This window comes from Ambystoma mexicanum, chromosome 11 (assembly GCF_040938575.1).
Source record: "Ambystoma mexicanum isolate Mex_15411 chromosome 11, UKY_AmexF1_1, whole genome shotgun sequence".
In the NCBI taxonomy this organism is placed as follows: Eukaryota; Metazoa; Chordata; class Amphibia; order Caudata; family Ambystomatidae; genus Ambystoma; species Ambystoma mexicanum.
The window spans coordinates 185,059,608-185,073,307 of NC_090934.1; the positions used below are offsets into that span (position 1 = coordinate 185,059,608).

The window sequence follows — 13,700 nt, forward strand, 5'->3', positions numbered from 1 at the left end:
GCCAGTGATCCAGCCGGGCATTCAGTGTCAAACTGTTCACATCCCCTCAGGGACAAAATTCTATTTTAAACATTTTTTCAGACCTTTGCAATCGGCCTACATTGTGGTCTAAGCGCATATCAACACCACACTGCGCACCGTGCCATGCTGAAAATCATCAATAAGGAATTGGTAAATTATAAATGTTGATGTCACTAAACCAACATTTTTAGAGGCTAAGGACATTAGGGTGGTCCTATATGCGAGGAGCAATGACCCTGATCTCTTACCCTAAATCCTCCTTTAATTTCAGATAATGAATGTCTACAAACCTGAGTACTGATCCTACTGTTACATTATAAGCAAGGAACAAACACTACTCCTCTGTTCTACTTCTACACCACATCAGGGGAGTTTCTTCCCAGCATTGGCCATTTCCACATTGGTGATATGATGTCCACTAGGGTTAATGTACATCCCCTATTTCCCCAGGTCCTGCCCCTAATTCACGTGGACTTTATTAGACACTAGTGATTTTCTTCAAATAGTTCACTGCCACTCTTTATTAACGAGGTAAGAGTGTTCTCACTTGTCAGAGACTCTTTAGCAATCATTTCTGTATGCTATGCAAGCTCTCCACTTGCAATCCCTTCTTAGATCTACAACAGTTATTTTTTACAGATCTCCCTCGCCCTGGCCGTTGTTCCCCCTAAGGAAGGTCCCAAAACCCACCTGCGGTTCGAAACATGTTGGGGATTTTTCCAACACCGAACATGGACAATAGATTGTTAAAAATATGTGCTTTGTTTTATTTTGTTGAAATGTTCAGGTTCGGTTTTTACAAATATATACATGTTTTCATGTACATACTGTTGTCGATTAATAACCACTTTCGATTCTGAACACTTTATTAGAAAAGCAACACAAACAGGACCAACATTGGCACGAAACTCCAATACACCAAGTGACACCGCTCGCTCTGTGCACCCTTCTCTTATACAACCGTTCTCTTTTTCAACGAATACCTGGCAACCCTCGCCCACTACATTGCCATTTTCTGCTCCAATTTCCAGTGCTACGCTGATGACACTCAACTTATTTTCAGGCTTCCCTCGGCCACATCCTCTTCTTCTCTCATGTCTGAGTGTCTAACTGCCATTCAGGATTGGTGTGCCGCAAATGACCTCTGTCTGAATGCCAGCAAGACAGAGATCCTCCTCATCGGCACACCTCCACCATCCGTTCCCCTCACTCTCTGGCCGGCCTCCCTTGGCCCTCCTCCTACCCCCCTCCTGCGAGGCAAAGAACGTTGGGGACATCGTTGACTCCACACTTTCCTTCTCCTCCCACATCTCTGAGGTCTCTAAAAAGTCAAACTTCCTACTGCACCTCCTCAGAGGTACTCTGCCTTTCCTCTCCTTCCCCCAGAAGCTCACTGTCTCCCAAGCTCTGGTTCTCTCCAGGTTGGACTATTGTAACAGCCTCTTCCTAAATCTACCTGTCTCTACTCTTCGCCCTCTGCAACTAATACAGAACAGGACTGCAAGACTTGTCCATGGCCTCAAGCCCTGGGATCGTATCTCTCCAGCTCTGAAATCTCTCCATTGGCTCCCAGTGGATGCAAGGATTAAATTCAAAACTCTCTGCATTGCCCACAAGGCTTTCTGGGGCCTGGGTCCAAAATACCTTCAGCTATCCCTCTTCAAATAGCTCCCCTCTCGAGCTCTTCATTTCTCTACCTCTATCTCCCTTAGGGTCAGTCGTTTTTCAAAGAAGCGAGCTGGGGGTAGATCTCTGTCTTCGGCTGGGGCCTCCCTCTGGAATAGCCTCTCTGCCACTCTTAAAAATGAGGAGAACCATCTCCGGTTGCGGAAGCACCTAAAGACCTTCCTCTTTGCTTCTGTCTTTGATCCCCCTCTTCCCTGCTGATCTGATCTCTCTTGGCACTGTGCACCTGGCCACCCTCTTTCCTCTGGGCCCAGGTACCTGCTCACCCTGCCACCCTCCTGCACTGCCACCTGGCCACCCCTTGAAATGGGGACTGTATCTGTACCCATACAGTCACCCACCCTACCCCCCATTTTCTTCCTTTTCTGCACTTGTCACTTGCTGGCTGCACTACCACTGTTTATTGCCTCTATTATCTATTTATTTGTATTTATTATTATTTATCTGTTCTCCTCTGCTCTGCACTCTCCTCTCTCCCCCTTCCATGCACTTTCTCCCCTTTCCCTTTCCCATGCACTTGCACGCTTCTCAATGTCACTGGGCCAAGTAAGATCGCTGATTTGTTCTCCCCTGTTCCCCTCCCCTGCCTTGTTGCACTCTGAAACACTTGTGTATGAGCGCAATACAAATAAAATATCATATCATATCATATACCCAAAAGGATACATGTGTTTCAATGGAGGCGTGATCTTGACCAGGCAAGGTCACATACCAATACAATGTGTCAAGCAGAGAACCCTAATACAGGCATCAGATCCCAGCTGCAGGAAATCATGTTAGTCAGTGTTATCAGGGAGGGCAGCAGGGTAAAATAAATTCAGTCAAGGTGAATGTCATCCTTAAATATTCACACATGCCTTGGAGCAGGAGCGAGCGTCTGTAATATGACGACTTCCATCTGCTAAAGCTGCTTTTCCTAGGATAGCAGCAGCCTAAAACACGCTTATATATGCCAGAAAGGAAATGCGTCAGAAGCGAGAGAAATCAGGCATTCCTACGAGCTATGCAAAGAGCTTTCATAGTAAGGACATGCACATTACAGTCAACAGCATTGCCTCACACAAACAAGAAACAGTTATTTAAACATGGCAGTCTGCATCGTTGGCTAACCATTATAATGCGGGCACATGCACAAGGGTGCATACAATTTTCATTGCCCAGTTTTCCCCTCCCACAACCCTGCTGCCTATGAGACCTTCGCTGCAGTCTCATTACACTCATCTCTAGGGGAACAAATTTAGCATCCCGTAGATCATAACACTTTGTTTCCTCAACAACATGCCAGTGAAGTACTTGAACTGATTTTGGTGTGTCAGAACAGGTATTCCATAACCGATATTAAAGGCTATTACACACCATTGACAGAAAAGACAGACCCAGGAATATGACTATTATAAGCAACATCTGTTTGTTGTTTGTTTGTTTGTTTGTTTTATTATTTATAATGCGCAGCATACCCTAGGGTAACAGGGCGCAGCAGTTATAAGTATATGCAAAGCTTAGTTACACAAAAATGAATACAGTTTACATACATGTAATAATTACAAGGGTGTATATACGAGGGGTGCAAATTTACATGCAGAGTATGCAGCAGATGAATATACAGGCAGTTACCAGAAGGCAATACATACAGAATAAAGCGGGTGAAGGTAGATAATTACAGGGATGCTAGAAGATAGTGAAAATATCATATCATGTGGTGGGTACCATGTCAGTGGCCAATCAGTTCTGACTGTATCCTAACAGGGGTTATTAATACTGGTTATTAGATTTCAGCCATATGATGGTGTTGGATCTAAATTTGTGGTAGGATTGGTTAGTTCTCAAACTGGGCGGAAGAGAGTTCCATAGTTTGTCCGCTTTCACTAGGAAGCTGTTACCTCCGATTGTGGATCGTTTAAATCATGGTATGGAGAGTCGATCTCTGTTGGCTAGTCTTAATGGTCTCATGGAAGTCTGTTTGTGGAATCTCTCCGCCAGGTGGAAAGGTGCGGCATTGTTGAGAGATTTGTGGGTAAGCGACAGAATTTTTAGGAGGACTTTGTCGTAGGTTGGGAGCCAGTTATTCCGTAGACAAATCTCTGAAATGTGGTCTCTTCTGGAGATGCCTAAAAGCTGCTCTAAGGGCATTATTTTTATTCTTTTGATGGTGGCTTTAGTCGATCCCAGGTAAAGGGCATTGCAGTAATCCAGGCGCGACAGGATAAGGGCCCTAGCCAGAATGATGCAGCTAGTATCAGAGAGGAATGGCTTGCCAGTGCGTATTAATTTACAAGTATAGGCTGTGGAAGATGCTAGGGAGTTAACCTGTTTGGTGAAAGAAAGGTTTGAGTCAAGGTAAAAGCCAAGGGTTTTTACCTTGCGTTCTACTTTTATGATGTTGCCATCAATTATGAATGAGGAATAATTGGACCCTAGTTTTTTTAGGTTGAACGGGATGCCCAGGATGATGAGTTCAGTTTTATCATCCTTCAGGCATAGACCATGTGTAGCCATCCATGCCTGGATGATGATGTACACTCTATTCACCAAGGCCAAATCCTTTTCATTATCCCCTGAAAGCGGGAGGAGGATCTGGGTATCATCTGCATAGTCGGTGTAGGTGATACCGAGATGATCCAGATCATCGAAGAGGGGCTTAGTGAAAATATTGTAAAGTGTAGGCGAAACGCATGATCCCTGGGGCACACCACAGGTGATGGGTATGGGGTCTGAAGCTGCTAGCGGCGAGAAGACCCTCATTGTTCTGCCATTTAAGAAGGATCTGATCCAGGTAACAGCGTCGTCAGAGAAGGGTGCAGCTGTGTTTAGATGGTTACAGAGGATAGTATGGTCAACTAGATCGAAAGCAGCTGAGAGATCTAGGAGGAGGAGTAATGCTGACTTGCCATTATCTTTGAGCTCATCGATTTGGGTCTTAAGGTCGATGAGGGCAGTTTCCGTGCCGTGCTGGGGGCGGAAACCTAATTGTCTGGCTCCTAACAAGTGATGTAGTTCCAGGTGCTTTTTTATTTGTGTATACGCTACCTAATCCAAGATCTTTAGAAGGAAAGGCACAGAAGTGATAGGTCTATAGTTGGTTGGTGAAGATAGGTCGAGGGTGGTTTTTAAAAAAAAAAGTGGGAGTACCCACGATTGCTTAAGGTTAGTGGGAATAATACCAGTAGAGAAGGACGCATTAATGAGTTTGGTAATGAAAGGAGGTCTCGGGCAGCATCTTTAATAAGCTGTGCAGGGCATAGATCTCCCTGACAATTAGAGGGTTTAAGGGACAGAATCATTCTTTCCACTTAATGGATGGAAAATTTGGTAAAGTTGAATCGGGTAGATTCATCTGTGTTAACCTTACCAGTTGTTTTAGATGCAGTAGGGTCATTTAGGGCAGTTCTTTTACAGGAGATTTTATTTTGTAAAGTGGCTATTTTATTGGCTAAGGCGTGTTGGATATCTGCATACCATTTTTTATCTGTCGTGCATGTGTCGGGTTGTACTATCGGAGTCTCTATTTCTTTGAAAATGGTCAAAGTTCCTTTTTGTTGGATTTGGCGTGGGATATGCGTGTGTGAAAGGATATTCGTTTTGCTAGGCATATTTCTTTTTTGTAAAGGGTGGACAATTTAGTGAGTTTGTGCTTATTGGCTTCTGACTGATGTTTTTTCCATGTAGCCTCGCAGTTTCTTTTTGTTGTCTTAAGTTTTTTAAGAAAGGTGTAAACCATTTATTCAGGTGGGTTTTCTGCTTACTTGGTCTCAGTTTGGCGGGGGCGACCTAGTGCAAGGAAGAGGTCATGATTTTATTATATTGTTCAAACAATCTCTCAGGATCAGTGTTATCTGGGAGTGGGTTAAGAGTAGGAAGTAGTGCCGGGATGAGCCTATCCACAGCAATACTCTTTTTATTCCTAGTTAGTGTGGGTGGCGCCTTAAGGACAGGAGGCGGTGGGAGTCTGTTGGTGGAGAGCATAAAGGACACAAGGTGGTGGTCCGCCCAAGCTGGTGGTGAGATAGACAGGTTATTAGCCTGGCAGTTGTGGTCAAGTATTCTACCTTTGCTGTGGGTGGCGGTATTGCTTCTTTGGGTAAATTCAAGTTCTGATAGGGTGTTAGCTGTGGTCATGGCAAGCTAGTCTGATTGGTCGTTGAAGCCCGTGTTCAGGTCTCTGAGTAGAAGTACTTATGTGGAGCTTTTAAGGTTGTTGGTTAGGATAGTGTTAATATCATCTGCAAAGGTACCAGATGGGCTTGGGGGGGCGGTATATCAAATGGATATTCAAAGTTTGGGCATTAGTCAAAGGGACTTTGACTGATAGTAGTTCACAAGAGTAGATGTCGATAGGGGTAGCTAGTCTCATAGCTAGGCTGCATTTGTAAATAATAGCAATACCTCGTCCTCTGGATTTTAGTGTATCATGGTTCAGGATAGAATGGCCATCAGGGACTGCTAGTATTAGCATGGGGCCTGCAGCAGGGTGTAGCCACGTCTGGGTGATAGCGAGGAAGTCTAAGTCATCTTTCAAGAAGCAAATCGGCTATTTCTGTAGCGTGTGCTACCAGTGATCTAGAGTTTATAAGGGCTCCTTTTATCTGGGGGCTCGTAGTAGTTGGTGTGGTCTGTTGAGGGTTTTGTCGGGGTTTGGGTTTACTGTGCTTAGCTAAACTTTTTGTAGGCCTAGGGCCGAGATAGGGAACTAGGGGCGTACTTAGCATCTTAGGTCCTGGGGAGATAGGTAGAGACCTAATGGGGGCCTCATACATGTTGGCTAATCTCGCTCTTAAGCGTAGGTTTCTGTCCGTAGTTGAGCAGGGCTTGCATGGGAGGTGATTTATGGAGTCTATCATGTCTATGGAGGATGTAGTGGACGAGTTAAGCAAGGTAGTGGAGGTCAGAGTGGGTGGTATCCTGCTTGTTGGAATGGTGAGTGACATGATGTAGAACGTGGTGCTCAGAATAAGGGTTGTCGTATGGATAGTCAAGTTAGCCACTGAGTGGGACATGCTGGTGCTAGATGCAGTAAGGCTAGACGTTTGCATTCGACAGTGAGGGGTCACTTAAGTTTCGGAGGTTCGACAGTGATGGTACAAATTCAACAGTTAGGGTTCACCTAGATTTAGATGTCACAATATTGGCTAAAATATAGTGTGCAGACAGGAAGGTGCAGATTCAACAGTTAGGATTCACCTAAATTCAGAGATCACCATTTAAGCTAAAATGCAGTGTGCAAATAGGAAGATGCAAATTCAACAATTAGGGTTAACCCAAATCCAAAAGTTACAATATAGGTTAAAATACGGTATGCAGACAGGATGCATATTCAACAGTTAGGGTTCACCTAAATTCAAAAAATCACCATTTAGACTAAAATGCAATGTGCAGACAGGAGGGTGCAAAATCAACAGTTAGGGTTCACCTAAATTCAAAAATTACCATTTAGACTAAAATGCAATGTGCAGACAGGAGGGTGCAGGTTCATCAGTTAGGGTTCACCTAAATTCAGAAATCACCATTTTGGCTAAAATGCAATGTGCAGACAGGAAGGTGCAAGTTCAGCAGTTAGGGTTCACCTAAATTCAAAAATCACCATTTTGGCTAGAATGCAATGTGCAGACAGGAAGCAGGAAGCAGGCTGTAGGATACACGCGTGGTGTGAGAATAAGACACGCTTGTATAAGAGACAGGTAGTGGAATCAGCAAGGTGCAGGGCTGCCACTTACTCGGATGTATGCTCGGACGATGCAGCGAGCCTTAGTGGCGAGGTCTGGGGGGCGTAGAACAGCGTTCATGGCCCCTGGCTCCGACAGCTCACGACAGGCCCAGACAGGCAGTCTTGTTGGGGTGCCTTTGTGGGTCTGACCAATAGATGCAATCAGGGATCCCAGCTGCCTTTCGATCCACATCCCAAAGGACTAGGCTTCTTCCGGTCTAGTATTCATTTTTTTTTTCTTTTTACATTTATAAAGCGCACATACAACCCGTAGGCATTGAGGCGCTGTTTCAAGTACAAAATACTAACCAAGCTAGTGTGGAGCAAGGCATAGTCAAATACAGATACAAAGTACAGTAGGTACGGCCTGATGGCCGTTATAATGTAGACATACAGAATCATGACCACTGGTGATATTCCTCCAGCATAACATCTTAGGCTAGTGTTAAACAAGCATGGTTACATACAGATATAGGTAACACTGGTGTTGCCTGATGGTAGTTATCAGACAAATATAAAGAAACATGATCGACTGGCCTGAAGTCGGGAGCTCAGGTTTTGGTGAAAAGCTGAGTTTTTAATGCTTTGCGGAATCGCCAGTAGGATTTGTCCGCCCTCAAGGAGGGTGGGAGGTCGTTCCAAAGCTTAGCAACAAGGTAAGGGAAGATGGAAACTCCGGATTAGCATCTTTTCACTTTGGGAACTCTAAACTTGTTGGTGTAGGGGGTCCAAGTGGGTCTTGAAGAGTGTGCTTTGGCAATCATTTTGGAGATGTAAGGTGGTGCAGTGTTGGACAGGCACTTGTGGGTAATAGATAGTGTTTTGAAGATGATCCGTTTCTGAATAGGGAGGCAGTGTGCGTCTCTTCTAGCACCTGAAATGTGCTCTCTTTTCTGCATGGTCAGAGCTGCTGTGAGGGCGTTATTCTGGATGACCTGAAGTGTAGAGATGTTTTTGGAAGATGTGCCATTGAATAAGACATTGCAGTAGTCTAACTTAGAGCCAATGATAGCACGGGCGATTGTTAGGCAGTTATTTTCAGAAAGGAAGGGTCTGGCTGCATTAAGGACCTTGGTAGCGTAGGCTGCCGAGGAGGCAATGGCATTAACTTGTCTGGTTATGTTGGGTGATGCGTCTAGGTAGACCCCTAAAGTCTTTACAATGTTAGAGACAGGGATTGAGCAGTTGTCGATCATAAAGGCAGAATATTGATTGCTGAGGTTCTGTAAGGCACTTGGAGGGCCAACAATCAGGATTTCTGTATTGTTGCTGTTGAGACAGAAGTGATTGGCAGCCATCCAAGTTTGAATTGTGGAGTAGATTGAGTACAAGGTGTTGGTGTCTTCTTAAGTAGTTACCTGAGAGTGGGATCAAGATTTGAGTGTCATCGGCATAATTGGTGTATGCTATGCTGAGAATCTAGAATGTGGAAAAGGGGCCGTGTGAAGATGTTGTAGAGCGTAGGGGCGATACAGGATCCTTGTGAAGGAGTTTTACAGTGTGCCGAATGTGGATTTATGATGTCAGAGATATTTCTTGCATAATCTGGTTAAAGGTGCAGCATTCGGTCTTCACGACTGCACCGACACCTCCATGTGAGGCGAAAACCATGTCTAAACCCATGCGGTCCTTGAGAACCATCGTTCGGATGGCTACCTGTTCCCGGGACAACATAGACAAGGAAGAGGCTATCGCGCTGGCAATATCCTCCACCAACAGTGTGAGCTGAGTTAACCAATTTCTATTTATTTTAATCCCCAGGTTGCTTAGTATAACACAGGAGACCCAGTGCCAGAGATGATGGGTGCAGTGCCACAGGTTTTCTGTGTACCATATTTGGATCAGGGAAATTTGGAGGACCTTGAATCCCAAGGGGGACTTAGCATCCCTAAAGGACTTGGTACCTTGGGACTGAGAGACCAGCTTAACATCCAAACAGAGATCCCCGCACTGGAAGGGAATCAGTGCAATATGGAATCGTGAAAACAAATTCTGGGGCAGGTGTGCACACACCCAGCAATCGGTTACATTAAAAATACAAGCATACTGCAAAGAAAGGTGCAAATATGGGTTTTCACTGTATACCTATGACTGAGCGGAAGAACCACCCATCTCATGAAATGTAGCTTAAAAATATAATTGGACGTAAAATGAGTATATATAAACATTCTAACGACAACTACAATAACAGCAGAATAGCCTGACAATGTTCCCCTGGATTCAACTTGTGACTTTGCATTGTGTTCTCGGAAGAATAGTTTGTGGTTTGCAAGCAGTGCTCATCCTTAGTTCGTTGAGGTAAATAATGTACAATACGCAAATTGAAAATATTCTTTGGCTCAGTTCTTTTTTCCAAAATGCTGAGGCTCCATGATGATGACTGTTCTCGGGTTCCACTATGCTTGACAAATGTCAAACAACAAAATCCATGGCTCACAGCTTATGCTTAATAGATCCACCTGTAAGTCCAACCTACAGACACTTGTAGTATCAGAGCCACAAAAATACCAGCGTCATGCAAATGGAAAGCATGACCAACCAGTGACAGGAGCAAGGGCTATACCCTGTGGATGCCGGGGAAGTAGCAGCAGTGGCATCTGCCCTCTGCCGCTGTACAGCTACCTCAGGAGGGTTCATCGTGGCTAGAAGGGCGGATTCCCAGGTGAGTAACTTGGCCCAGGGCTGCTGTACTCAATGCTACTGGCCCTCGGATAACTTCCAACGGGAACACAGTACATATCTCTGGCCGGTTGGGTGGTGAGATCCAGGGATGGTCTGCCCACTGTGGAGCCTGACTCTGGGTTGGCTGCTGAAGGAGCCTTAACAGCTGCTCCCACAGAGACCTCACTGTGTTGAAGTGATTCAGAAGCTCTGGATCCTGCTTTAGCGAACGTGAGTACTAACTGATGTAAGGAAGGCGTGGTATCAAACAGTGAAGACCGACACAAGTGATCACAGTTCAAGGGTGTTTATTGAACTTCAATTTGGTTTGAAAAACACCTATCTAATCCTAAATCTAAAGATGGGAGCAAGCTACGACCATCAAATAATAATAAGGCAGTCCTAGTAGAGTCTGGTCAAAATAAAAGGGCCTATACTAATAAACCTATTGCCAATCCTTACCTCTAAATGCAAATGGTGTGGGAAACAATGTTATACAAAAGAAAAGTATTCAAGGAATTATATGTCAGGATAGTTGAGCCGTTAACTTCCCATCCCCACGTTTTCAGCATGGGACAAAGCGGCACACTCGAGCTTAGCACATATTATGGCTTTTCTAGCACGAGGATGCAGTTCAGAATCTCAATATCAGGACCTTCTGTTCCAAAGTCACTTTGTCATTCAAAGTCTCTTATTTCAGAAGGCCTGATGCGACAAACAAACATTCAAGGTTCCTTTCTCCTCAGGATTCTCATATGCACAACTTCTTTGGTGATTCACTGTTCACCCCGGGTCCGCCTCTGCTGGGCTCAGACCCATGTTAACACAAAACATTCAATTGGTCTCCCTCCGCCGGGCTCTGACCAAATTTATCTAATTTCCCAAACTTTCTTTACTATATCAAAATGGAAGACTTCCGACTGTGCGCAGGATTTAGCTTGACCCGTCGCAGGACCACTTTGATTCACATTTCTTTGTTCTCTTCTTAATATAACCCTTTAACTTTCACTTCTGCCACTTCTCAGCTGGATACCTTACAGAGACCTTCGATTGAGCACACATGTGGTGCCGGACCACTCTGTCAAAGTTATCGAATCAAAGTCTCTTCAAAGTTCAAAAACTCACCCGCAGTTCAACTTTACTTGCGTCTTTTATCACACGCGTTTTAACAATGTTTGTTCCAGAGCTCGCCTTACAATGTTGCTGCTGGCAACCTTGGCTTTGTTACGCTCACCTGACTCCCACAGAGGCGCCGGTCTGGTCTGGACTGCTGTGGCCTCCTCCAGTGTTGAGTGTGGAGTCTGAGATGATGGACTGGACTGGCCCTCCTAGTTTCGTCTGTCTGGCCCGTAGGAATATTCTTCTGTGAATGGAGAAGGGGGAATTAACCACCTATGGAGTATAACGTGAAACACCCCCTCCACCCCCAGTTGTCCTCTCTACTGACCACCTCTGATGTTCCCTCAAAAGTCTCACCGTATGGTTTGAAAGGATGAGCTCTCCAGCCTGCTTCGAGCGCAGGGGCGCGAGAAGGACCAGTTGCTTCACTGGTCGACGGAATTGGTGAGTTCCTGCTATCTTGACTCTCCCGGCAAGGCACCGTTAGTATGCAGTTCGTAAGAGTTCAATTGCCAGACCTTCACTCTTAACCGATTCCGTAATCTGTGGTCTTTTCCCTTTTTAGGTGCTGAGTTAAGACAAGAGTCGAGGTGAATACCTCCGGCGGTAAAATCCGGTAAGTCTTTAGCGGGAGGTGGCTCCTCTTAATAGTCCCTTTAATTCATCCTGTTGTGCTTTGTTTTTTCCCCTTAAGGGCCGGGGTACGGCGATGGTGCAGTGGGAGCTGCGCCGACCCGAGAAGAGGATTGGTTCCCCCCGGTGGTAAATCAGGTAAGTCTTTGGGTGGTAACCAGTAATCCTCTTTAAGTTCCCTTGGCTCACCTTAATGTCTTTTGCTTTTTCCTAGGAGCCGGAGTGCGGCGGGAACATGCCAGAGACTGCGGCGAAGCGTGAAGATGCTGCGAAGAACGGTGAGTGTAGCGCGGCGCTGCTGCTGACAATGCGAAGCCTTTAAAATAAGGCCTTTCCTTTAGTTCGATGATGCGGTGGCCTTGGAATCAGGTAAGAAGCTGGTCTTGATCTTCTTCTAACCTTTCTCTTTTCTTTCCCTTGTTTCCGGGTGCTCCGGGTCCGAGGCGAGCGTGGCTGACGTCTGGATGCTGCTGCAGGCACGGTGAGCGTTACGCTGCTGGATGCAGAATAACGCAAAGCGTGTGCTGCTGTCCGGGCGTGGTTTAAATAGCCTTGGAAGTAGTCCCAGGTAAGTATTCTTCCACAGCCCCACCCGAGTAAAAAGTAGTCCTTTAGGTAAAATAGTCCTTCCTAAGCCTCATTTGGCTTATGGCTTCTTGCAGCATGGTCTGCATCAGGTAAGTATGCAGCATGGTCTGCCTCAGGTAGGTTCCCGCTTATGAGCCTGGCGCCAGGACTGAGTCTAGATGCCCCGTACCAGGGGTTGTTGGGCTCTTTCCAGGGAACGTGATGCCTGCTCCCGGGGCTGATGGATTTGCTCTGGATGCCCGGGGGTAGGCATCATGACAGCACTCCCCCCCCAAGGCCCTCCTAAAGTCGTTCTTCCCTCTGGTCTGGGTTTGTCTGGGAAATCCCGATGGAATTTTCTCACCAACTGAGGAGCATGAACATGGTCACTAGGTTCCCATGACCTTTCTTGTGGCCCGTAACCTTTCCAGTCGACTAAATAAAAAAGTCTTGATTTAACCCTTTTTGAGTCCAGGATACTCTTAACTTCGAATTCAGGTTCCCCGTCTATGAGGATGGGGTCAGGTGGCTTGGTTGATCTTGTCCCGGGTTGTACTGGCTTTAGAAGTGAGACATGGAAGACAGGATGAATTCGCATATTAGCAGGTAACTCCAATTTGACGGCCACCGGGTTGATAATAGCCTTGATAGTGTAAGGTCCCAAATATCGAGGGTTAAAGGTCTGTGTACCTTTTAGAGGTAGGTGCCTTGTGGCCAGCCAAACTTTATCCCCAATCTGGTATGATGGAGCATCACTTCTATGTTGATCGGCATTTTTCTTGCACCTTTCTTTTGCTTGCATCAAATGTTCCGCTGCTTCCTTAAAGGCTTGTGTAATAGTAGCATGCAGATGGTTCACTGCAGGCATTTCTAAGTATTGGAGTGAGTCAAGTTCTGAGGTTTGCGGATGATGCCCATATAGGGTATAAAAGGGACTTTGTCCAGTTCCTGAATGCACAGAGTTATTGTATGCATATTCAGAGATCCAAAGAATATCCTTCCAATTACCTTCAGTCTGGTGTAGCATACAACACAGTTACTGCTCAAGCGTCTGGTTGGTCCTCTCCGTTTGACCATCGGTCTGGGGATGGTGACTGGTTGATAACCTCACATCAATTTGTGCCAATTGGCAGCATTTTTTCCAGAACTGCGAAATGAACTGGCTACCTCGATCAGAGATTAATGCGGAAGGAAATCCATGTATTCGTACAATGTTTTCGAGAAACACCTTCGCCAGGATCGAAGCAGAAGGTAACCCTTTTAAGGGAATAAAGTGAGCCATTTTGGGAAACAGATCCACTATAACTAGAAT

At 45.5% G+C, this 13,700-nt stretch overlaps 1 protein-coding gene across 25 annotated transcripts in view; it reads right to left on the bottom strand.

The window, feature by feature from the left end:
* LOC138503201 (mucin-2-like) overlaps positions 1-13,700 on the bottom strand; it is a 1,598,433-nt gene that overhangs the window by 218,227 nt on the left and 1,366,506 nt on the right. The gene's annotated exons all lie outside the window — the stretch shown is intronic.